General features: G+C 43.1%; 1 long non-coding RNA gene across 1 annotated transcript in view; it reads left to right on the forward strand.

Annotated features, from left to right (window-relative positions):
• The first annotated feature begins 284 nt into the window (after positions 1-284).
• LOC149869027 (uncharacterized) overlaps positions 285-24,688 on the forward strand; it is a 42,517-nt gene continuing 18,113 nt past the window's right edge. Inside the window, exons 1-2 of the long non-coding RNA XR_016441052.1 lie at positions 285-398; positions 5,613-5,704. This is a non-coding gene — a long non-coding RNA (uncharacterized LOC149869027). The remainder of the gene's footprint in view (positions 399-5,612; positions 5,705-24,688) is intronic.

Genomic DNA, 24,688 nt, shown 5'->3' on the forward strand with positions numbered 1-24,688 from the left:
TCCTATCACCTGCTGCGGCCTTACAAGACTGCCCCACATGCATGGCTGCTAACGCTGATATGAAATAAGCCAATATGAAATAGCATGTTTAAGCCGGCTCTGCAGTGCTCTCTATATCATTCAAAAAATTCAGTTGTTTCCCCTTTTTCAGATATAACAGTAAATGTAAGTAGATTCAGATCCTTTTTCTTTAATAGTATTAAGAGATGATAGTGAACTACAAGGATGTAATACACACATATTTAGCCAGGCTTAAAATAGTATTTTTTTTCACAGCCAGAAAATGTATGGCGACTGGAGCTGTAACTTGCTGCCTCCTTTAAATTTGTAGCTTAAATCTTTTCCAAGGACTCTGAAAAATGGAACTGGAAACAAGGCACCCCAAAGAGGATTTAAAGGTATGGGATATCATTTACTTGACACATCTGCCACACACACTACTGCAGATTTCAAACAGGATGCTCTTTCATTTTATCCTGCTTTCCTATTTCCAGTTCCATGATTGTACATTATCTTTTTACCAGGCCTGTTGTTCATTTGGCATTCTAGACAGGTAGGATATAAAGTGATCTCATCCGTTTCATTTTGGTTTCTTGTTTCAGTGTGTTGGACAAAATGACACGCACACAGATGAGAATGTGCAAAGCCTTGTCCAGAGTGAATGGACTTTGATTGCTTATCCTGTATTTCCTTCCCAAAGAAGGAATAGTCACATGGCCTGGAACTGGAATTCACACAAGGTCATCTGTGGGGTTTTTTTGTTTGCTTTCTGTCAAGGTACCAAAATAAGTGGCAGTCTCACTCTGCTCCTGGAAGTCAGAATTTCTATTAAGTGTATTGTGTCCTGTGCCTACTGCATCTCTGCTCCTCTTCACCACATGTACTGCAAAAGTTTCATTCCAATGCAGAGAGAAAAAATCCTGGTAGCAGTAAGGTGAGATAAGTAGTTAGATGGAGCTCTGGCCCTTAAGCTTGGGTCTCCCTTTGGCAGTCACTCTCGCACACTGGAAACTGAAGAGCAGTATAAAATCTTGACTTAAAAAAAAGGTGACTTTTTAAATATTTAAAAATGCTTCCCCTCTTATCATGTGATATGTATGTTTAGAGCCCAATTTCAAGTGGACTTATGTTACAGCAGGTATGAGAGATGGGCCAAATATGGGGGAGAGATTTCATAGACATTAGGGGCTGGAAGGGACCTCGTAAGATCAAATCCAGCCCACCTGCCATAGACAAGAAGTCTGGAGGATCAAATGATCCTAGCAAGATAAACGTCTGAATGCCTTTTGAATGAGCCCAGAGTAGGTGCTTGCACCACCTCCAGGCTCAGACTGTGAAGAAGTTTTTCCCTATGTTCAATCTAAATAGACTTTCTAGAAGTTTGTGGCTTATGGACCTTGTTATTCCTTGAGGAGCCCTGGTAAACAACTGTATTCCCAGATTCACTCCTCTTATGTGCCACCAAGCCTCCCCTGAGCCTTCTCTTCTCCAGGCTGAAGAATCCTATGTCCCTCAGCCTCTCCTCATAAGGCTTGCTCTCTTGATCTTTGATCATACAGGTTGATCTCTGGGCTCTCTCGAGCTTATCCATGTCCCTCCTGAACTGGGGTCCCAAAACTGGACTCAGTACTCCAGCTGCAGCTTCACCAAGGCTGAGTAAAGTAGGAGGATGAAGTCCTTGATTTTGCTAGAGATGTATTGATGGATGCATGCCAATGTTTGGTTAGCTTTGCCAGCCATAGCATCTCATTGGTGGCTCATGTTCATCTTGTGGAAGGGACCTGAGTAGATCATCTAGTCTGACCCCCTGCCCAGTACTCGACCCCTGCCATGGCAGGGGTCAGACTAGATGATCTACTCAGGTCCCTTCCGACCCTAGGAACTATGAAACTATGAAGACCCCCAAGTCTCTTTCAGTCACGGTGCTAGCAAGCTGCCAAGCCTATATATATGATGCTGGTTGTTCCTCCCAAGGTGGAGCACCCTGCACTTCTCAACATTAAATGCCATCAGGTTTTGACCTTGCAAGGGTGTCCAGGTTGGTCTGTATCTCCAGCCCGTCTTCTAGTGTGGTCACCTTCCCCCATAGTTTAGTGTGGTCCTCAAACTTTGAGTCCGCATCTGACACCCAAATTCAGATAATGAATATGTTGAAGAGTGCTGGCCCAAAAACTGAGTCCTAAGGGACTCAGTTGTTCACCTTGTGCCACGTCGATTCACTCCCATCAACTAGTACTCCTTGTGTCCGACCTCAGAGCCAATTCCCCAGCCATTGGACTGCGAGAGGTACAAGGCTACAGTTTCCCAGCTTAACCATGAGGACATCATGGGAGACTAAATCAAAGGCTTTCTTGACATCCAGGTATAGAACATCAATTTTGTCTCCCTTATCGAGGCAGTGCGTCACCTGGTCATAGAAGGTGATGAGGTTGGTCTGGCAAGACCTTCCAGTGACACAGCCATGTTGGCTGGTGTTCAGAAGGTTACCTTTTTGTTAGCACATTGCTGGTGGATCCCTTGATGATTTTCTCCAGGATCTTTCCAGGGATGGTCATCAGGCTGATTGGCCTGTAGTTCCCTGGATCTTTCTTCTTTCCTTTTTTGAAGATTGGAACCATGTTGGCTCTTTTCCAGTCTTCCGGCACTTCACCCAAGCACCATGAGTTCTCAAATATCTTTGCCATAGGGTGTGCTGTAATGTCTTGAAGTAGCTGGCAGACTCTCGGGTGCATTCTGTCTGGGCCTGTGGACTTATGGACGTCTAGCTTTTCAAGGTGTTCCCTCACCTGATCAGCATCAATTGGGGGCCCATCTCTTGCTCCCTGGAAGCTTTTGCATTCTGTCTGACAGTGTGACCTCCTTGGGCAGGTGGAAAACTGATGCAAACTGTTCATTTAGGAGATTGGCCTTCTCTTGGGCGTCAGACATCAGCTGCCTCATTTTATCTTGCAGGGGTCCAATGTTGCCTTTGTTCTTTTTCCGACTACCCACATATCGGGACTTTTTGTAGAAGGACTTTTTCTGGTCCTTGATTCCGACAGCTAATCTGAGTTCAGTTTCTGCCTTGGCTTTTCTGAACTGCTTTCTACAGGTCTGGGCAGGTTTTGAGTAGTCTTGGTGTAGTTTCAGGAGGTCCAGCAGTTCCCTGTTTAGCCAAGGGGGCTTTCCTGCCCACTGACTGCATTTCTTGCTGGGATGGGATGGACTTCCCTTGCGCTTCTAGAACTGAGTTCTTAAGGAATAACCATTCCTTGTGGACTCCCCTTCCCAAGGGTCCATGGTCTACTACTGCCTGACTGACCAGTCTCCTGAGTTTGTGGAAGTCTGCCTTCCCAAAGTTGAGGATTTCCTTTTTACTGAGGGATTTGCCCACCCTGCATTGGACAGAGAAAGTGATCAGTTCATGGTCACTGTCACCAAGCTTCCCCTCAATCCTCAAATTGCTCACCAGATCACCCCCTTTGGCCAGAACCAGATCCAGCAGTGCCTCTCCTCTAGTTGGCCCGTAGACCTCGTATGTTAGGTAGAGGTAATCAACAGAGGTGAATGCTACGTGACTGGTCAGATTTGGCCATGTGCTTTTCCCAGAGGATGTCAGGGAAGTTGTCCCCCTTGACAATCATGCATCGGAAGCATGTAGCCTCAGCCAGTTCGATATTGAATTCCAGATCCAGTTCTTCTTGGTTGGGAGGTCTGTAATAGACTTCTACGGTTATATCCCTAAACAGATAGTATTCAAAATGCTGTGGTCTTTGAAAACTTTTACTGACGTTGGGATACCCTTTGCCTCAAAGAATGGATAAAAATTGGGATCAGCGCCTTGCAGAGAAACAGTTTTAACTGTTGAGTATATTCCTCCCCAGTCCTGAATTTGCAAATTAACTTTTTACTTCTGTAATTTTTTGTTCATCATTTTTTTGCCAAATACATTAAGCCAAAATATTTCTGCCTGTGGCTTATGTAAAAATAAATGAGTTCAGCTATGTGATTAATTTTTTGCAACTCATTATTTGCATTGTGTGCCTGGTTAGCCAAGACGCATGCTATTGCTTTTGAGCTGTTATTAAATGAGAAAAACTTATAAATAGTTGGACAAAAGCAGGTGTGTTCAAGATAGCTGACGAATATTTTGGGTGCAGACTTTTTGCAGGAAGCATTTATTATTCATGGGGCTTGTATTTTCCATTGACGTTCCAGTTAACTTACTTGAATAAGCATTCCTAGAAAACTAATAAAAAGATTTTCAAATAGTCTTGAAGTGAGTTTCAAGAGGCAATGCTATTTTAGATTTGATTTTTTAGTAAGGATTGACGATCTCATGAGGGAGCTGGTTCTGGAAAATGGTCTTTAACCAACTGATCATGAGCTGATTCCATTCAGTTTAAATTGCAGTACAGACTGGCATAAGTCTGTGCTTAGGCTGTTGGACTTCAGAAAGGTAAACTCTGAGAAACTAAGAAAAATTAGGGGCTCAGAATCTCAAAGAATTAAAGGCAGTAGATTTATGGAATTATTTTGTTTTAAGTAATGAATACTATCTGAAGCCTGGACAAGAAGAAATAAAAGTAAAGAAGACTTATTTAGATGAACACATACTTTAAACAGGATATTAAGAATAAACACACAATGTAATGGGGAAAAATGGTTTGCTAAGTAAGGAGAGCTACATCTTAGAAGTCAGTACAGAAATAAAGTGAGATGAACTCTACAGACTAAATCAGAAGGATGCAGTGAAAGATGCTTCAGTCACATAAATATTTGTGGGGGAGGACATGTGGCCAATGGATGGGCTGGAGGTTTAAGGATACTCCAGGCATGGAGTATCCTTGCCTCCACCTTTAATAAGGGCACACACAGACTGAGGATGATAACAAGGTACTTACTAGGAATGATGATATGGTACAGGAAATTACATTGTTTGAGGGAAAGCAAATTTAGATGGCTTACTGTAAGAAAATTGGGGACTAGATGATCTAGAATTTTGAAATAATTGGTGCTTGACCTATGAGCTCTTGCATATGGATCTTCAACGAATCTGTCAATTTGGGATTGTATCCCATGACTGGAGAATAGTAAATACAGTGCCTCTTCAAAAAGAAAAGAAAAAAGCGACCCAGGTAACAACAGGCCCATTAGTTTGACTTTAGTACTGTACTGTTGGGACCAGCCCTTGGTGGGAGATGCACAGGTGCAAGCCCATCTTGCCCCTAAGAGCAAAGACCCCTGGCAGACCCCAACTTGACCACCAGTGTGGAGCCTGGAGGTAAGTGCAGCCTGTAGTTGGTGGGCACTAGCTAGAGAGGGCGCTGAGCGGAGCTGAGTCGAGCCCCCGCTTCCCCCGATCCTACTTAGCTCAGCCCCCAGGGAGCTGCGCAAACAGAGCATGCAAACAGGTGTGCTCTGTGCCCAGCGTGTGAGTTAGCGCAGGAGTTCTGGGAAGGGGAGGGGTACTTACTGGCCCCCTTCTCTACCAGGACAGGGCAGGGGCTGGTAGCCATTCCCTGCAAATGGCATATGGTAATCTTGTGCACCGTGATACTTGCTATCAGCTGTGAGATTTAAAAAGTTTTAAAGGTGCCAATGAAAATTGTTTTTTCTTTTGTTGGGACCAGCTTTTGGTGAGAGATGCACAGATGCAAGCCTGTAGCACCCTTAAGAGTGAAGACCTCTGGCGAAGACTTGACCCCCAGCACAGATTCGGGAGGTAAGTGGGTCCCACAATGGATGGGCACTAGCTAGAGGGGTCAGCTTAGCAGAGCCAAGGAGGGTCTTTCCCCCACACCTTGGCTCCTAATTAGACCAGCCCCCAGGGAGCTGTACAAACAATGTGTGCAAACAGGCATGCTCTAGGCTCTGGGGAGGAGTTAGCATGGAAGGGCATGCAAAAAAGCTATCAGTGGGCACTCTCCTGAGTTGCCCCCCGGTTGTTCCATGCATGCCATGGCACACTCAGTGTCTCCTGTGCCCCCAGACAGCCAAAGTCCCCCACACCGAGGATAGTTCTCCAGTGCTGGACATCAGGTAAAGGGGATGACAGACTAGCCCTAACTCCCCAGGTACCTTGGAGGCCTCCACCCAGACAGAACCTATGGTCCTAGCCTCCATGCAGATAAAGCCTTTGACTCCAGGCTGTGATGGCTGACTGGCATGTCTGCTGGAGGATGGGATCAAAGGCATGAATGCTTCCACTTGTGGAATGTGCTCACTACTGGAGGATTTAAAGGGCTGGGTAAGGGAGCTACAGGAGAAGGTGGACAGGCTACGGACCATCAGGGAACATGAGGCAGAGATTGATGCCTACTGCCAGGCCCTGCACCTGGAGAGGGAGGCCATAGAGACTGAGCAGGAGTGTGGAGCTGAACAAAATGCCCCAACCAATAGCGGGTGGATATTGGTGACATCAGGACTAAAGCCACGACTTGCATCAGTTGTCCCACGAATAACCCTGCACAATAGCTATGAAGGCCTCACGCCATTGACGGTCAATGATCCTGTACAGATATAGCTGACCCCAGCAAGGAAACAATGTAAGAGACTCCCTGCTGCAGGACACAGAAGGAGCCATTTGTTGTCTAGGCCCCTTTGCTTGAGAGGTCTGCTGCCTTCCAGGAGCCAGGATCAGAGATGTAACAGCAAGGATCGCTAACCTGGTCCGCCCTACTGACCACTGCCTCATGCTGCTTGTTCATATGGGCACCAATGACATGATCAGAAGTATCCCTGGGAGGATCATGAGAGACTACAAAACCATGGGGGTGAAGCTCAAGGACCTAGGAGCACAAGTGGCCTTCTCCCAGTTGGAGGCCTTAGCCATTGGAGGGGAGGAGTGCATTGAGGAGGTTGTTGTGCGCACAGGGCATACAGTGTGAATCGAAAACAAGCTGGGATCTTATCAGGATAAGGCACACCACCACATTTATTGGAACATAAAACATACAACATAACCTTCCTGTTCTTTATTCTTTTTATTTGCTTCACTCATTCCCATGCATACTCATTCATTCATTTGCTCATCCATTCATTCAAAAGAGACAAGTACATATAGACAGAAGTTAGACAGTCCTGTAAAGGTTGTGTTATGAAGTTTCAAAGTTTCTCAAGGTCAGTCTAGTGGCCGGCCAGGTTGACCAAGAGAGTTAGAGTCAGGTCTTGTTGGACACGCTGAAAACTCCTTGCAGGTGGAAAAGACCCAAAGCCTTGTCTTTGTGTTCATTCTTTATAGTAATAGCTGTCCATACCAGCCTATGGATTCTGCTGAGTCAGACAAAGGCCATCCTTCTTGTCCTGTTGGCAGGCTGGGACTGGTAGGTCATGACCTTCTGGCTTTGTGGTCTGCAATCTTCAGGGGCTGTAGCTTGCAGTCTTCAGCCATCAGGATGGAGCATGATTTAGTGTTTGGTAATCCTTCACTGCTGACTAGATATCTGCTGCAGCCCTTAACTGTTAAACCACAGAAGGCTATTTCCACTTGGTGCAAGAGGCTCGTCTTCCTCTGTCACTGGCACATATGTCCATCATTCATTCTTTTGTTACCTCTTTCCACATAAACCAGGCATATCCACACACACTTTCCACATAAACCAGGCATATCCACACACACAAGACATACCACAGCCTCTTATACAAGCATTTTCCTTATTTAAGTTCTAAAGTCATGAGATCAATATGTCAAATACATTTATGCTAAGCTGTAAAATGGTTAATTCCGAGCACTAATAATGACTGATTAAATTATAAAGTTAATCTTGTTATGATTTACTTTTTATCTTAATGATTAAATCTTTTCTTCATATAAAAAGAGAAAATAAACAGTCAAAGCAATTATAATCAATAACAAAATAAGCAATTAAAGCAATTATAGTCACTGCAATATATTACAAGGTGAACCGAAGGCTTTGGAGATGGTGTCACTGTGGGCTTTAGATACCTCTACCTTGATATGTGGTTTAACTATAGCGGTCTATATGCAATGGACAGTATTCATCTCGCAGGCAGAGGGAAGAAGATCTTTTTATTATGAGAGTCACTGATTTGTTGAGGAGGGCTTTAAACTTGGCACGTCCAGGGGCTGGGGAGAAGGTTCCACTGCTGTGCTTGAATTCTCTAACTCTAATGACATTCGGGAGGGTGTTCAAGCAGTAGACGTCCAGATAAGTACTGATACCTTGAGATGCAGGTGACATGCCAAAAAACCTGAGGCAACCAGGGCGGAACTCAGGTGTCTTTATGGGAATGCCAGAGGAATGGGAAACAAACAGGAGGAACAGGCACTCCTGGTTGATGAGGAATTTGATCTGATTGGATTGATGGAGACCTGGTACAATGACGCACACGATTGGGCAGTGGATATTGAAGGCTATAGGCTTTACAGGAAGGATAGGATCAGGGAGGAGGTGTGGCCCTCTATGTGAAAGAGCAGTACCTCTCTTGCAGGTCACGTTTGACAGCAGGGAAGAGTCCCTTGAGACCCTCTGGGTCAGGATACAAGGGGGACCAGGAGGGGGAGACCTGATGGTGGGAGTCTACTACAGGCCTCCCTCCCAAAAGGAGGAGTGTGATCAGGCATTGTCTAGAGAGCTGATTCCTCTGAGGCAGCTCACACTAAAGACATGATTGTCATGGGTGACTTCAACTATCCTGACATCTGGTAGGAGGACAACTCGGCCACCTCCAGCAGGTCAGCCATCTTCTTGGCAACAATATATGATCTATTTCTGACATTAGGGGTAAGGCCACTCTGGATTTGGTACTGACCAAGGGGGAGGACACAATGGGTGACCTGAGAATTGGTGGTACTTTGGGAGATGGCGATCACAACCTGATAAGGTTTACCATGCACTGTAAGACTGGGAAATCAATCAGCAGAGCAGAAGTCCTAGATTTCAGGTAGGCAGATTTGGGCAGGTTCAAGAGGCTAGTTGGAGAGACCCTCTGTGAGCAGTAACTGGAAGATTTGGGAGTCCAGGAACAACGGTGCTCCCTTAAGGTGGCAATTCTCACAGCTCAAAAACAGGCCATCCCACATGGACAAAAAGCAGGAAAGGAGCCAAGAGACTTGCTTGGCTCAACAGGGATATTAGGGAGCTATTGAAAAAGAAAGAAGCATATAAAATGGATCAGCTACCAGAGATTACCTGTATTGCAGGGCCTGCCGATACAAGACATGGAAAGCTAAGGAAGGCATGGAAATAAAGCTAGCAACTGGCATAAAGGACAAAAAAAGCGCCTTCTATAGGTACATGGGGAGCAAGAAAAAATCAGGATCCACTGTGAGACCCCTACAGAATGCTCAGGGGCAGTCTACAGTTGACACCCATGAAAAGGCAGAACTCCTAAATATATACTTCACATTGGTATTCCTGACATCAAACAGGAGCTGTTCACCTAACCAGAGGCCCAGGGAATGTGGGGAAGACAGTGGATTACATAAGTGCTGAACAGGTGAAGGATCTCCTACAACACCTGGATGCTTTCAGGTCAGCTGGGCCAGACAACCTGCACCTGAGAGTCCTGAAACAACTGACTAAGATTATAGCAGCACTGCTGGCCAAGCTGTTTGAAGAATCGTGGAACTAAGGTGTGAAGGAGGGCCCGTGTGGTGCTCATCTTCAAGAAAGGGAAAGGGATGACCTAGCAAATTATGGGTCAGTCAGCCTGACTTCAGTCCTGAATAAAATCTTTGAAAAATGTGTTAAGGAGGCCATAAATCACAAGCTGGTAACTGAAGGGGTGTTATGAAGCAACCAGCATGGCTTTGTTGAGGGTAAGTCATGCCTGACTAACCTTGTGTCCTTCTACAACCAGCCAACTAGCCATCTGGATGAGGGACATGAGGTTGATGTCATTTATTTAGACTTCAGTAAAGCCTTTGATTCTGTTTTCCATTAGATTCTTGCAATCAAACTGGAGGGTACTGGGCTGAACCAGTCTACGGTGAGGTGGGTGGACAACTGGCTTAGAGGCCACTCTCACGGAGTTGTAATTGATGGGATGGCCTCATCCTGGAGGCCTGTCTCCAGTGGTGTCCCCCAAGGATTGGTGCTTGGACCTGTACTCTTTACTATATTTATTAATGACTTGGATGAGGGGGTGGAAAGCTCAGTGATTAAGTTCATGGATGATACCAAACTGCGGGGAAATGTGGACACACCAGAGGATAGGGAAAAGATTCAGGATGACCTTGACAGGCTGGATTCCTGGGCGGAACAAAATCAGATCAGGTTTAACAAGGAGAAGTGCAAGGTCCTTCATCTGGTAGGCAGAACCCTCACCATAACTACATGATGGGTAGTGATCTACTGGCTGATGCAGCATCTGAACAAGACCTGGGGGTCATGATTGACTGGAAGATGAATATGAGCCAACAGTGCGATGAGGTTGCCAAAAGGGCAAATAAAATTTTGGTGTGCATCAGCTGATGTGTGGCCAATAGATCTAGGGAGGATCTCTTCCCTCTCTATTTAGCATTGATGAGGCCTCAGCTGGAGTACTGCATCCAGATCTGGGCACCTCACTTCAAGAAGGATGTGGATGAGCTCGAGAAGGTGCAAAGAAGGGCCACCTGTATGGTTGAGGGCAGTCCCTATGAGGAGAGACTCTGGGAACTGGGCCTGTTCAGTCTGAGTAAGATATGGCTGAGAAGTGACTTAATAGCCGCCTACAAGTACATCAGGAATGAGCATCAAGAGCTAGGGGAGCAATTCTTCAGAAAGGCACATCAAGGGAGTACGAGGACCAACAGGCATAAACCTAATAGAAGGTAAATTCAGACACAGAAAAAAAACTTTTTTCTTATAAGGGTCACTAGAATCTGGAACACACTCCCAGCTGATGTGGTGTAGTCACCGTCCTTGGAGGTGTTCAAGATGAGGCTGGACAGGAACCTTATCGAGCTTGTCTGAGCCCAATAACTTCCTGCTCATGGCAGAGGACCCAGACTTGATGATCTTACAGGTTCCTTCCGGTTCTATGGTTCTATGATACCGAATGAAAGAATAATGTAAATGTAGAGATGACATGAAATTGAGAGGCAGTGTCAATAGCGAAACACCAGCATGATGCATTAGTGAAAAAGACTAATGCAATTCTTAGGGGAATTAGTCAGGATATTCCTAGTCGGGATAGGGAGGCATCTGTTTACAAAACACTGGTAAAATTCTACTCAGAATACTGCATGTTTTACTTAAAAAAAAAGGCCTGGAACAGGTTACAGAGGCAGCTAGGATGAATAGGGGACACATAGAGAACATATCTTAAATTGTGGTCACATGTAACACCTATCTTGGCTTAAATGAAGTTTAAATTAAAACAGAGAGAAACTTATTAAACTGTTTTTAAATGGCTTGCAATAGTTCAAATGCAGGCCTAGAAAATCACATACTTTTCTGAACCAGTGCTTTATGAACCAGGTTAGTGTTTTGTGGACACCAAGTGTTCTGTAACACAGGTCTAATGGGTACTTCAGGCATCCAACATATCTCGCAGGATATGGAACTTCAACAAGAGATGGGCTTCAAGACTTTGCTAGTCATGTATTGGACCCAGAAAGTATTCCACCCCTTCCTTGAATATGTTTATATGCACCATTTTGGACAAATGGTTGCCTGTGAATGTAGGGGACTGGCCTCTAGGGCCTAGGAAATAATTTCCTGTCCTGTGTTCCTAACCTGTAATTAGCATTCCACTGAATACTTCTGTATAGTATTTTCTCATTTTAGTATTCTCTTTACTCCTTGTATTCTGCACTTGGGCCTTTTCAATATGTTCTCCAAATGTAACAGAAATGGAAGTCAATCTTTCCTGGTCCTGATTTATCAGAGGTACCAAGCAGCATGGCCCCTATTGGCATCATCTAGAACTGTGGTATTTAGCTTGTCTGGAAATCTTTTGGTTAGACTTTTTATTGCCAGGAAACTCCAACTTAAAGGTTTGAAATGCTGCCTTTACTCTGTTCTAAGGAAGAAATACCCTCTAACGTGGGAATTGGTATAGTTGGTATTTTACTGGTTTCTTTTTCTTTTAGTGTTTGCCTTTTAGAACTTAGAAATTGCAGCTATGAGTCTATGCAAAATCCTAAGATAGTTATAAAAGGATCAATTGTTGACATTTTATATATATTTTAAACCTGGCTTACCTCTTCTTGGGTATCTTAATTAGTCAGAGAGTGCAGACATGAAAAGAATAGCAAAAGAAAGGGAAGACTGATTAAGTCTAACTAAATTACAATTTTTCTCTACAAAGCGAGGAAAATGTAACTCCTAATTTATCCTGAATACAGGGCATGGGAGTTTAGAAAATTACCTCATTTTTCAGGAATTCCAAACACTTTGAGTAGCAGTCTGTTGCTGATGGTGAATATTAAACTTAGGTGTTTTCCCCCTTCTCTTGACAATACTCTCTTTTTTCCAACCCTTTGGGGTTGAAAATAGATCATCCAAATGATATTCTTTAATAAAAAAACAGAATGTAAATTTGACATCTGGCATGAAATTTCAGTTTCAGTTTGGCCATTAGCAAAACTTTCACGGACTTTGATAAGGGCAAGGCTTTCAATTTTATATATCAGGCTTTCAGTCTGGACTGTTAGGATTTGGACCCGGCTATGTTAACAACCACATTTATTCAAGGTTGGAGGTGGAGTAATGCTTAGGATTGTGGTTAGGATCAATTGTCCACAATGAATCACTTCCTTCAAATAAAGATCCTTAGAGTATAGCAAAACTGGCTCTGTTCTGTTCCTGAGACTGCTGGCAAAAACTAAGCCCTATCCACTCAAGCCATGCTACAAATTGATAAACCTAATGGTGAGGACACTATGGCTGCATCCACATGTGTGTTTTGCAGTGCCTCAGAGGTTCTTGAAATGCCACAAAACACACCCCACACATGTGATTTGGTTCTCTGCCCTGCATATTTGTAGCGTGGGGCCAAATTTAGATACCAGGACATCCCAGTATAAAAAAAACAACACGTGGACAAAAAAAGTGGCATGGTGCATGTGGCAGCAACATGCGCTGCCTGAAACTGGAGCCTGGCCAGCCAGAGCCATGCTCTGGCTTCCAGCCATGCTCTGTGTGCCTGGATGGCTGTTGCTGGAGCCCTGAGAGGATCCCAGGTAAGGCTGCTGGGGCCAGCCTTCCCTACCCTACCCAGAGCTTTTTTCCCTATGTTAACCTCACTTTCAGGGGCATGCACTGAGGCGAAAAGCAGTGGCATGAATTTGTGCCTCTACTTTTTTCTCCATGGCAACCACATGCCCCTGTTCATGGGGATAAGGCATATGGGGGCCTATGTTCAAGAGCTCCAGAGCAGTGGTGACAGTGCTCTTGGTGCATCCTCACTATTCCAAGCTTAGAGCATGCAAAGCAGTTGTGGGTGGGCGAGGCATTGCTGCTAAAAACAATCTCAAGAACAGAACAATATAGACATACCCTAAGAGTTTGTTCAAGTTCTTCCTGACCTGCATCGCAATGAACGACTGAACTTGTAACTGCCAGCAGATCTCCCAGGATGGTAGTGAATTTTATCCTTGAGCTGTCATACATGCAACTAGTGGAGTTTTGGAATAGTCATGGTGTGATTTGTTTCATCTTCTTACGGAGGCTCATCTTCTATGCTAGGAATTAGTCCTGAAGGGCCTGATGCTCATAAGAGAAATGTAAAACACCAAACAAAAAAGTGAAAATTGCCAATGGGAGAGTTGAGGCAGAAGATAGGAAAATGGTAGAAGAGAAGTAGGTACAGAATAGGCAGGAAGTACAACAGTAGAGAGGGACACCAAGTATGTAATGGACAGGTGAGGGAAAGAGTTGGAGATGTTTCAGTTTTTGTCATGTTTCTGTTGCTGTTCTTTCCTTTCTTCTCTCTCTCCCCACTTCTTGCCACCCTCCTTCTCTTGGGAGGCACCCTCTGACATTCTCCCTCCCAACACCAGTGGAGTTGAGGGAGGAGATCAGAGGTTCTTCATTTTTTCATCTGCTCAACATTTGGCAGGTTTGCTGCTAGGAAATGCCAGAACCTTTTCCTGTGTCTTGCTTCATTTCTTTCTTCGCTTCATCAGTGTCAGACAAATGGTCTGACCACACATAAAGCTTCCAATAAATCTGGTTTGATCTCTTCCCCTTAAGTACGGCACTGAATATTTCATGACATTGTGGGGCAATTCCTAATGTCATTAGTGAATATAGCTGTAGCTTCCTATTAATCCAGTGGGTTAAAGAAATACAGAGAAGGAAAAATCTTTTAGGCATAATATAAATTGCAGAGGTCATTGCAGAATAGCCCAATTTATGCAGCAGCAGGCAGGCTAAAGAAACGATGATATTATAGAATGGATTCTAGCCATTTGTAAAGACAAACAAATGATAGAAATAAATACCATAGACAAAATATGTTGCTTGCAATCTGGATTGAGTTAATTTTGGGCAGTATGAAGAGGTTGAATTAATAAATCAAATGTACTGCAAGTGCTTACTTTAACATAGAGGCTAAGGTTCTCTTTATTATACTCTGGATATGACAGAAAGATGAATCATACAGGTGTGTAAATATGAACTTTCATTATAGCTCGTGAATAATATCTCTGAAATTTAAAGCAGGGAAGAAACCTGGTACAGGTACTCCATTTACAATTCACTAATTCATCAGTATGAACCATATGCTAATGACTTTATCAAATGAATGCTAATGTATAAGGTAGAGGAATTAATTTCAACTGCTAAGAATTTTCTATTTTTCACTGAAATATAGTAAAACTTTTCCAGTATAGTCTCTTATATTTTGGGTTTATGCTTATTAAATATAGGCGATGCAGTTATGGTTTACAGTTTAAATTATTCTAATGTTCTTAGGCAGAAATTTGTATCTTCGAAAGCATTTCTACAACCATAATGGAAGCTGGCTTTACTGACAACTCTAACCAAGGGGTGCTACTGCTAGATATGAAAAAAATACTTAAATTCAATACAACTTAAAATTTAAGATGACCCCATGTTACCTGTCAGTTCTGTGTTCCTGGGGAACCCTGGTACGCAGCCTGTCTGACTCATGAAAGCCTCCATCTCTACCTAAACCAGAACTGATCAGAAGAAGTACTTACAAAAAGCAGTGAAGATGCAGTGAAGGGACACAACTAAACCCCTCTGGACAAGGGTGACAGGATTAAGGCAACTCCCCTAATCAAAGATGGGACAGGGAGGCACCTCCATTACCATTCAGAGTGGAGAACAATGAATCCAAGGCATGGACCACACTGAACTCTGGGACCAGAGAATCAGGGGAGCACTGCATGTTGGGGGATCACTGCTCCAGATGTTAATCAACACATGCCTGCATACACCCAGCCCAGCATTTATCAGACCAATTCTAGTGATGAATTCTTTATTGGTACCTAAAATACTGAATTTGCCTGACTGAATTGTAAGCTCCCTCAGAGTAACAGCGCCTATAGCCAGAAAAGATCAGTTCCTTTTGTCCAGCATAAATTAAACAGCTCTGGTATACTCCCTTGAGCCATCATTTACCCATAAACAAATCCAGTGTTCTCCCTTGAACAACTGTTGTTTCCTAACAAGAACTCCTACCCAAGCTCAAGTTTCTGTCCTGTTGCTTGGATCCAAAAGCTGCACCATTTCCACGAGGCTTTCACCTTCTCCTTTTTCTGCCTGGAATGTCTTCACTGATCGTGCTGGGGGCTCTGCCTGTCTCAAGCACTCTGGACCCTAAGAGTGGTCCAAATGGCTTAGGGACTGCACCCAGAGAGTGGTGGTGGACAGGTCATTCTTGTCCTGGAAGGAGGTGGGCAATGGGGTCCCACAGGGTTCAGTCCTTGGACCGAACAGGTTTGATCAGTGGGCAGAACGAAATAGGATGCAGTTCAACAAAAATAAATGCAATACTCCACCTAGGAAGGAGGAATCCCCAGCACACCTATAGGTTGGGGGATGAGCTCCTCAGCAGCTCAGTGGCTGAGAGGGATCTTGGAGTCATAGTTGACTTCAGGCTGAACATGAGCCGGCAATGTAACGATGCCATCAACAAAGCCAATCGCACCTTGTCTTGCATTTATCAGATGCATAACCAACAGATCTAGGGAGGTGATGCTATCCCTCTATGTGGCATTGGTCAGGCCGCTGTTGGAGTACTGTGTCCAGTTTTTTGTGCCTCACTTCAAGAGGGACAAAGAGAATCTGGAAAGGGCTTGGAGGAGGGCCACCCGCATGATTAGTGGCCTCCATGAAAGACTCTACAAGTGGAGGTTGAGGGATCTGGATCTCTTCAGCCTTCATAAGGGATGTCTGAGGGGAGACCTTGTAGCCATCTATAAGTTTATCAAGGGAGGACAACAAGGAATTGGAGATGCGCTATTTACCAGAGCACTCCTAGGAGTAACTAGGAATAATGGGTGCAAATTAGTAGAGAGTTGATTCAGGTTAGACATTAGGAAGAAATTTTTTACAGTAAGGGTGGCCAGAATCTGCAATGGGCTTCCAAGAGAGGTGGTACTATCACCTAACTTGGAGGTCTTCAAGAGGAGGCTTGATAGACACCTGGCTGGGGTCATCTGACCTCAGTCCTCTTTCCTGCCAGGAGTAGGGGGTTGAACACAATGATCCTTTGTGGTCCCTTCTGACTCTACAATCTATGAATCTAAGCTGAGCAGCTTGTCTATAAGCTCCAACAAACAGCTGGGAACAAGCTTCGCTGAGTGGTGAGACTCCATTTCTCTTTCTCTCTCTCTCTCAACTCTTGTTGATCAAACTTGAGCTAGATCCTAGATTTCCCCAAATGAAACTGTGTAATATAGTAACTGTTTTGTTTCGTTTGTCTCTCCTTGTATGGGTGTTACTACTAGTAACTTTATAAGTTTTATATACCTGGCAATAAAATAACTTTTATGGTTAAGCTGCTTGCCATACTCTCTGTCCGAATCTCTTTTACTCTTTCATTTTCTTGACTTCCCATTTACTCTGCAGCACCGCTCCTCTTACCTAAGGCAAAGTCCCTGTAATGCCCCAAAATCCTGTGGGATCTGCTCATCAAGGGGGTTACTACCAGGACAACTGTGGCAAGTGATTGTGGGTGGTGGGGTGCTGAGTCCATGGCACATGAGGGTGTCTGCTTGGAAGTGCTGATTGACCCTGCCTGCTCAGATGTGCTCTGTTACTGTGTGTGTGTTTGACTGATTGGAAGAACGCAGCCCTGTTGAAATTAAGCCCCGCAGGGTAGCAACATTGGGGGTGAGGCTTGCAGAAGGGAGAGAGAGAGAGCGCTCCTTATAGAAACACAAGTGACACAGGCAGTACAGTGATAGAATTACAGAGACCCCAGAAACATAACTCTAATAAATGACTGCTCCCCAAAGTGACAGGCAAATATGGTAACACCTAATAATTCTATTCTATACATGGAAAATGATTAAAGTGTTATTTTCCATGTATACAATCTAATTACTGGAGGGTCATCTTAAATTCTTCCTCTTCTCCCTCTCGCTTGTGGCAGGGAATGCAGCAGTAGGGGGGCAAGAAGCAACAAGGAAAGCAATGGCAGGGGGCAAGTAGCTTACCCCCTGCCACTTGTCTCAACCCCTAGACCTGTATCCCTCAAGCCATGCTCCTTCCCTTCCCCCCTGCTGGGTGCCATTTCCCCCTCTCCCCACACTTTTCCCCCTCCCTTACCCCATGCAACAGCTGTAGTTCTGGCCTGTGGCATAGAGCACATTGTGGCTCCAGCCCTGGGCCTGAGCCTGCAGTGCCTCCCCTGCAACTGCATGGCTTCCACCCCTGCCCCCTTACCACATAGTTTCCCCTGCAGCTAGGGTTGGAGCCACAGCCTGAACATATTTGAATTCAAGATAAGGTTTCTCTTTCCTCAGGTTGAATGGGGGGGGGAAAAACTTTTGTGTAGAATTCCAGTAAATATGATATCTCAGTCCCCATACCACTTCTCCATTTAATGACGCTAGTTATGATGCATGCAGTGAGTTAGGCAAAATAGCATAAAGCCACTAGTTTGCTTCACTTACAACTTTTGGTCACTATGGGACTTGAGCTGTAGTTGAGCAACTTTAATGATGGAAGGCAGGAATTCCACTACCAAACCTCAGTCCCAATTTTTTCCCATCACACAACTATCTATTAAAATTATATGAAATATATGTAATGACTATATGCTTCTTCTGTGACCAGGCAGTTTTATTCACATTGGAAGCTTTTAGTTTTAAAAAAGTCACACTGGCAGCAGAACCTTCTGAAGGGGGTCTGAGTCTGGAGGAGGCCGATAGCTTGTAAATACTGTTGGTATCAATCTTCTTGAGGCAGGAATTTGTTTTATGCACAAAAAAGTGATGTCTCCAACAAAATATAGAGAAGGCTCCTGCTTTAGAACTGCAATCCAGAGTTCAGATATGACAGCATGAGAGAGAGAGACTTGTCAGGTAGAGAAGAAAGGCAAGAATAGCAATAATACAAGTAAGATCCTACCAGTTCTTGGAGAGCAATGTAAATATTTCTGGTGTTAGTTTAATTTTAAATTTACTTACTTCTGGCTTTGAGGCAGAGTTTTTAGGAGAGACTTGGATGCTGCCAGGATGACAGCTTTGCTAGTGCCTTTCATGTGAGTATCCTAGGTGTGGCGAGCAACAGCAAAAGCAGTGCAGAAACATAAGGGAAGTGGATGAAAGGAGTGTTAATGCTTGTGCCACTGGTGGGGGTTTGAGGCAGAGAGTGTGTGTTGGGATACATGAGTACTGAGAGTGTCAGATATTTAGGAAGAGCTGAATAACAGAGGCATTTGAAAACAAGGACCAAAATTTTGCATCCAATTCACTGTAGGGACAAGATTGAAGGATAGAAATGAAAATGGGTCATGGTATCGGGGAAGAAAAACACCACTTCCAAAATAATCTAATATGGACAGACCAGAGGATGTCAGAATACACAATGGATGGCCAGAATACTGGGTGGACAGTAGTGAGTGCAGAGAATAATTAAGATAGGGGGAAATATCTTAGCCACCTGAACAGAGAGGAAATTTGGAGACCTCTTATGCTGAAAGAAGCAACAGATTTAAATCTTTTTAAATAAAGGAAAGGAAGAAAAAGCAGGGAAGCATTAAAGATGACCTCTAGGGCTGGATAAGAAGGAAAATATTCATTTGTAATGATAAATAGGGTAGTAGAGGAAAAATGAGTGCCTCTTAGCTGTGTTTGGTTTTGACAAAACAGCAAAATGAAAACAAAGAGGAGGGAGAGACTGCAGTAAGACACCTACAGTAAAGGGGATGGGAGAGGGACAAAATAAGATTGAAAAGAGGGATCAGAGCTCCTGATCTGGAAAGTACTATAAAAATGCACAGAATCCTAGGAAAAATATCAGCGAGGAGAGTGTGATCTGTGTTGCTGAAGACTGCAGAAAACCCAAAGAGAAGATGGTGAAGTTAGAAGTTGTGGGGAGAACCCTGAGATTTGGTCAGGCAAATATCATTGGAAAGGTAGGGAAAAGTACTTTCACTGGAAGCTAGACTGATATGGATACAAAAGTGAGCCAGCAGTGGGGAAATGTTGAGCTGGTCATAAATGAGTATGAAGTTAGTATGAAGCTAAAAAGAATGCAATAGATGGAAAGGTCATCAGAGAAGCAAAGAGTGCTGAGGATAGTTTTTCTGTGGCTGATGAAAACACCTGTTTTGTGTGGAGAGCAAGGAACCAGCAGAAAACAAAAACTTCAGGTTGAAAGTAAGGGTGGTTGGTAGCTTGAACTATCACACTATAAACTTTAAAAGGTGAACATTATTCAAATATTATATTTTATCACTTAGACTTTACAAACTGTCATTAATTAGAAGCTTGTCTCTCTAAGATAAACATTTTTTTCTGCACACGAATGAAGATGGTGATCCTTACATTGATTGATTACATGTTGGATGGTGATCCTTACATTAAACTAGGGTGCCTGGTTGTGAGGTTGACTTGAAAAAAAAATCCTTAAATACCTTGGGGGGGGGAGAAAGAAGCCGTGTCATATAGAAAAGCTTCCATTGCTGACACACAACACAAGTATAAAAATAATTACGTAAAGGATTCATACAATATCAAGATAATAATAAAAGTAAAGTGAAGAATATTATTTACTTTGGAAAATTTCAGCCTTTTTATATTGTTTGATTTTTATTTTTATTTATTTATTTATTTATCTTTTCATGCTTGTTTGCTTCCTCCAGCATTGCCCTTATGTGATGGTTCAGTCTATTACTTAAGCTTGTTCCTTACATGGGAAACACGGCGTGTTCCCTATACAGTGGGCACAGCTGCAATGTCACTTTCTTCCTGTACTGTATCACTTCCCATGGTATTATGTGGTTGAACCTATTACAAGGTCTTTTAAGTGGTAACTAAAATTTATTTCCACTTAATGGATGATGATCAAGTTACTGTGAAAATGATAATTTTGTCTCTCTGTCTCTGTCTTTCAAGTAAAAATGCATTTTCTGAACATCAAACCTGAGATGCAGACCTTGAAAGGAAGTTGAGTGGTGTTAGCGTTGGTTCTGGAAACAAACCAGTTCTATTTCTCCCTAGACAGCCAGAAGAAACCCCTGTGGTTTCCTACCACTCCTTTGTCTCCCCAGCCTTATTTTTTGAACTGTCCAAATAGAGTTGCATGCATACTTACATTCTTTCTCAGGGGCTGCTTTTCCCATTCATTGGTAATTTACATGACTACTTCAGCACATGTTCTTTCTTCGGTTATTATAGTGTTAAATCTATAATTATGCACAAAAAGCCATATCTGAAATAACACAGACTACCACACCAAGCAATCAATAGTTAGGAAATGCCAGAATTAGTCATCTGCATAATTTTAATTTACTTTCCTTTGTGCACATGAAATTTTTTTTTTGATAGAGCCCTGTTCTCCCTAAACTAGTCCCAGTTTTCTCATCCAGGTAATCCTAGTTTTCCTCATGGGCTCTTTGTCTATATACTGATTTATTTATTTATTTATTTATTTATTTATTTTCCCGCCCAGCCTGGCTCCTATATTGGTCCTGGACTGCCATATGGAGCTTTCCACTATGTAGTTTCACATTCCTGTATAGCTGAACCATGCAGACTACATTACTTGCAGCACCAGTGCAAAATTGGGATGTGGCCTGGGCTTTGACTGTAATATACACAATTAATTCACCCTCTTATGGGTTTTTTTAGTAGCTAAGATAAAGAGAACTCAAATAAGAGTAGGTCCTTGATCAGGAACAGAATTGAAGCTATATGTATAGTTTTTAAATCTCTTCTACTATCCACCCTTTGAAATTTGCTATGTATTCAAGTTTTAAATGACATCATATTAACCTATAATAATTTCCTTCTTCACTTCATCTTCCACTGCATTAGAGTACTTGACTTACCTACGCAAGACAAGAAATTTTATAGATCCATCAAGGGTATTCCGTTTCACCAAACCCCCCCCAACAACAAATCCATCAAAGGGCAAAGTTCTCAGAGGGAGGTGAAACCACACAGACACTGATCCTTTGCTGTTTTAATTAAAACTGTGGAAAGATTAGTCACTTCTATCATGCCATTGACTATGCTGCCAACTCTTGCAATTTTGGTATGTCTTGTACTCCTCCTGGAATCCAGTATTGTATCTTCTCATGCCTTTAAATAAGATGCACTTTGTTTTTGAATGAATCAAAAAGATTTTTCCTTGAAAATACTGGTAAGTATGGTATTTTTCCAGGGAAAACAGGCAGCTGCAGTAGCAGTGGACTAAAATGTTGCGGCTGCTCTGCTAGCTTCCTAGTTGCAGGACGCTGTAAGTGCTGCTGGCTGAGCCAAATAACTAATTCCCTCACCTCCAACCCCTGCCCCCTTCCCCCCCACCCCAAGACTCCACTCCCAGACCTGTCTGTGCTCTTTAACCTGGCTAGCTGGCATAGGCTCCACAGGCTGTTTTGCACAGGGTTGCACCCTGGGGGTGGAAGTGGAAGTTGGATTGGTGCCAGAAGTGGTCCCTGGGTAGCAGAGTGCACGGAGTGGAAAGTCTGTCCGCACAACAAGGGTGGGTGGTGGGGAGGGAGGGGGGAACTGTATTCTGGGATGCAGGAGGACTACAATTTTGGTGGCTCTCTGTGGGGAGTGGCCATTAGTGAACACAAGCTGGGTAACATGGATCAAAGATAGACCTGTCCTGGAGTGATTTAACTTTAAAGTGCCTGAAGCATGCTTAAAACTAGTTTTAGGTGTTAACGTGTAGACAGTCCAGGAGTTAAGAACTCCAGGAGCTACCTAAAATTAATGTGAAATAAGGCTCTAGAAATTATAATTGATCCCTGGTCGCTCATTGATGCTTGTTAACCCCAAGCTATAGGGCATTTTTACATGTGCTTCTGATGCAGCGCTGGGCACTTGTTAAATTAGTGATTCCAGGCTAATGAAAAATGTCTGCTTCTGCATTGGGTGCAGGTATATAACTGGCACAGTATGTGTCAGTGCTGAGAAAATGGCAATGGAGTGCTTTGAACTAAACCCCATCAAATGTATTTTAGTTCAAAGCGTACTGCCTGCCATTTTCTCAGTGCTGATGTGTGCTGCACCACTTACACACCTGCACTGGGTGCGTGAGCTACGTGCTCCAGCAGACTTGATTAGTCGAGTCTGCTCTGACTCACTGGATTTCCAGCATGTCGGAGCAGACTTGCCATGTGTGTAGGTGTCCCTAGAGCTTAGGAAAAGCAGATGGTGAAGCTTGAATTGTTGTCTGTGTGGGGTTTCAGCTATGTATTACAACAATGTGAAAGGACTTGGCCTCTGCTCCAGAGCTATGGGTGACTTGAGAATTCTCAGGATAATTCTTCCTCAACTTCTTCAGATTCATCTTCTTCCAATAGGAAGATGGGGTTCTAGGTGCTGTGCTCCCCCTCCAGTAACACAGAAAGTGAGTCTGAAATTGGGATGCTTCTTGGATACCTACCGAATTTATTTTTTAAATTTATTTTTATTATGCTCCATATGAAGATTGGGTAGAAGCTTGTGACTCTCTAAGGGACTGACATTAGAGGACATTAAAGGGTTGTTTGTCTGCCTCCAAAAAGGGCTTAGCCCAAACCCCCCAAAATCACTCTCTTTCCTGAAAAACTAAGAGGCCTCCACCTCAGGGCAAGAAGGAGGGAACTCCCACCCAATAAGGGACCCTCCCAAATGGATGAATTTAATGTTGACCAAAAGTGTGTTTTTTGTTAGAACAGGGTAAAGACTGAGCCAGTTTACAAGTCTGGGCTATGCTTACACTGTGCAGAAATTTACCCTTGAATATTACTTTTAAGCTCTCAAGAAGAATGTCTTGTATCTGAAAGCTTGTCTAACATGCCGTTGGTCCAGTAAAAGATATGACTTACAGAAATCTTTGCCTCTCTCATTCCTGCAGTGGAATTTTGAATAGGGGAACTATCATGACTATAATATCACCCAAACACTATCTTAAACTCCTTTAATATTTTGTAGTCTGCATGTGTTATGCCAATACCAGCAACTACCAAGTCACAAAACTTTGGTGGTATCGTCATTGTTTTTATAAGAGATTTATGGACCTTTATAAAAGTGGCCAGCAAGGGTGTTTCTTGCTATTGGCCATTTTCAAACCCAGTTATATCCAAGTGGAAAACTACTGTAAAAAGATTGATACTCTTGAGAATTCATCTTTCATTGTCTAACTTTGGGGATGATGACTGGTGCACTATCTTGTATGACTGGTACACAACTGCTGAAGTGGAATTCCTGCTATCTACTGACAGTCAGAAGGCTGCTAGCATGAATAAAAGTGCAACACAAATATTTTTATGTATTCTGAGGCAACAGATTTTTTTTTTTTTAAGTGTAATGAAGCTTTTAAATCTATGAGGGATATTCAAGGAGTTCTGGGTTTGACTGCACTTGCGTAATTCTCAATTAAAAAAATGTATGAAGCCAACATCTGCTCAAGTAATAACCGCATGCCAATTGAGTGTTGAAGGTCATTGAAGAATAAGCTAGTAAAACAGGCTGTTCTGTACATTTAGCAAGTGACGTTGCTTATGAGAATTCATTAAATCTATATGGGCATGTTTATGTATGCCAGAAGCTTATAAAGGTTTTAATACGAGTTAGTTTGTGGCTTATGCTCTTGCTATACATAGATTGTTTATTATTCACAATTCTTTAGTTTCAAGTTGTGATTATTCAGAAGGGATATGATGACTTGTGTGCAGTAACGTGCTATGAGTGGCATGCAGTGGAAAGGAGAAACTCATACACTGAAAATTATCAAGGCAAGTGTTTTCAGGGAACAATTTTAAAGTCAGGCTCGATTATTGAACAAATTGTGAACGGGGAAGGTGCCGCTACTTTTATTAGATGTTTCCATTTAAGTTGTCATACAAAACTAATCTGCCACAGATCCAAGTTCTTTATGGCCAAGACTCGCTCTATTATGTGATGAGTGGGGTTAAATGATTCACATTTGTGACAGTCACCATTTCCAAGCAAAACCCAACCACCTGATAGTAAGTTGGTTAATAGGAGACGCAAGCCTGGAAAATGAATATTTGTAGTGACTAATTTGACTAGCTGGATTAAGCAATGCTGCAGGATGAAATATTCCTATAGCAAAGTGGGGAAATATGTATTTGGTTCTTGCTTCCAAAAAAAAAA

This window comes from Crocodylus siamensis, chromosome 3, assembly GCF_052110815.1.
Source record: "Crocodylus siamensis isolate JL-2025a chromosome 3, ASM5211081v1, whole genome shotgun sequence".
Taxonomy (NCBI): domain Eukaryota; kingdom Metazoa; phylum Chordata; order Crocodylia; family Crocodylidae; genus Crocodylus; species Crocodylus siamensis.